This window comes from Chrysochloris asiatica, unplaced genomic scaffold (genome assembly GCF_000296735.1).
Source record: "Chrysochloris asiatica unplaced genomic scaffold, ChrAsi1.0 scaffold00388, whole genome shotgun sequence".
In the NCBI taxonomy this organism is placed as follows: domain Eukaryota; kingdom Metazoa; phylum Chordata; class Mammalia; order Afrosoricida; family Chrysochloridae; genus Chrysochloris; species Chrysochloris asiatica.
Genome location: NW_006408906.1, coordinates 1251060 through 1253396, shown reverse-complemented (window position 1 = coordinate 1253396; position 2337 = coordinate 1251060). Strand labels below are relative to the sequence as shown.

The 2337-nt window shown below is 37.9% G+C and overlaps 1 protein-coding gene across 1 annotated transcript in view; it reads right to left on the bottom strand.

The window, feature by feature from the left end:
* The window catches only part of INPP4B (inositol polyphosphate-4-phosphatase, type II, 105kDa), a 713554-nt gene that overhangs the window by 381208 nt on the left and 330009 nt on the right, over positions 1-2337 (bottom strand). The window lies entirely within an intron of this gene.

Genomic DNA, 2337 nt, shown 5'->3' with positions numbered 1-2337 from the left:
ACACACACACACACACACAGACACTTCTCAACCTCAGTTTTCTCAACAAACAGTTTTAATCTTTCTTACTCATTTCCTACCATCTTACTTAAATAAACAAATACATTTAAAAAAATAAACAAATAATTAAAGAGGTAAATATTCTCTTTTAACAACTTTATTTTATGAATTTTATCATTAGAATGTCAAAATAAACAAAATACGCACGTCTTTTACATACATTGTTTCAGATCATATAAAGTCCATATAGCTAAGGTACTGCTAGGGCTCTCTTTTGGGAATGTAATCTCTACCTCCATTTCTTGCCATCAACCTTTCTTTCCTTTCATTCCCCAGTTCCCCAGACTCTCAAAATGTACATTCATCTTGCAAGAGGAACAGGCCATGAAAAGGGTGTCAACTTAGAGGGCAAAAGGCTTTTCTTTTTTGTCCTATAATAGTTATGAAGGAAACCTCTAGAGATATAAATAGAAGAGTGAAGAGTTGTTCTGAGCTACGACATCCTCTTCCACTCACTCAATAAACACTTCATAATTCACTTGAGGCTGGCAAGTTCCTTATTATACTTTAATAAAAGGACATGGAAAGAATGTCAAGAGTCCCCTTTGCCTACAGATTGAATGTACACAAACACACAGAAATAAAATTGATTCATTCAAAAGTTGCTGAGTTTACACAGATCAATAAATAAGAACAACAGACAAAGGCACACATGGGCCAAAGTCATATAGATATTCTATACCTATGGCTGGGCACATTTATATTTGGAACAAAAACATTTTATGTATGGTGTTAAATTTATTTTTTACCAAGTCTTTATAAGGAGTCCTGATGTGACACTATAGGATAAGTATTAAACTGTTAACTGCAAGATCAGTGAGCCAAACCCACCAGTCACTCCTTGTAAACTCTATAAATGGTCACTATGGGTCAGAACCGACTTGATGGCACTTTATAACATTTATATTTAGTCTGACTTTTCCCTAATATAAAAAAGACACAAAGAAAGTGTTTATAGACTAGGTTCATACTGCTATTCAGTACTGCATGGAATAAAGACACGTAGTAATATGTTGCAAACTAAGGGTGAGGTATGGACTTCTGGTGTGGCACTGTAGAATCAGCAACGGACTGCAAACCACAAAGTTAGCATTTCAAATGCACCAGCTGGTCCTCGGAAACCCTAGATTGAGTTGCTATGAGTCAGAACTGACTCAACGACACTTAACAACAAGAGTGATGTATAACTATTAGGACTGTCACCTGTATGCTCCATGAAAGGAGAACAACTACAATCATCCTTCACGTCACTAAATGCGTACGTTTAAATTGTAGAACATAGAGGCCTCCATCAATTACATGCCAGTTATCTTTGTCTTACTGCAATTTACATAAGGAATACCTAAACCCACTTCCATCCAGTCAATTCAGACTCATAGCCATCCTATATAGGGCTTCGAAGACTTTACAGGAACAGATAGTCTCATCTTTCTCCTGCAAAGAAGCTGGTTGGTTTGAATTCCTGGCCCTGCGGTTAGCAGTCCAGTGCTTATCCTATAGAGCTACCAGAGCTCTTTTAAGTCATGTTGTTGTTGTTAAGAATGACTTATAGTAACCCTCTATACAGTGTCTGAGGAGTGGCTTGTGGACTTGAATTGCCAGACTTACATGCATCAATCCAGTGTTTATCCTACAGTGCCATACCAGGACTTAATATAAGGAATTGTTGTTTAAGTGCTGTTGTTGTTATTGTTAAGTGTCATCAAGTCAGTTCTGACCCATAGCGACACTGTATAGGGTTTCCGAGGCACAGCTGGTAAGCTTGAACGGTCGACCTTGTGGTTCAAATCAGCTTTGCAGGACAGCACATTAACTCACAGCACGACACCAGGTCTAAATCATACCAGCTGTGATAGTTAAGGTTTTGGGTCAATTTAGCAGGGTCAAGACTCTTAGTGGTTTAGCAGTTGAGATGCAGTTAACACTTCCATGATGAGGTCTAATGTGATGCAATCAGCTCCATAATATGATCTGATGTGATTAGCCAATGTGTTGGAAATTCTCACTTCTAAGAGGTTAATGAGTTTGTGTGCAATCTACATGATTAGGTTTGTCTTAAGCTGAGATCTCTTTTATGATATAAAAGGTAAGAGAAGTAAGAAGAGAAAGAGGGAACCACTGCAACCAAACAAGAGCTGAGAGTGGAGTAAGTGCTTTGGATCTGGAGTCCCAGCAATGTGAAGCTCCTAGATACAGAAGAAGATTGATGCCAAGACATAAAGATAAGTCCAAGAAATACTGGACCTACAGATGCTGAAATGAAACAAGAAAATTTCT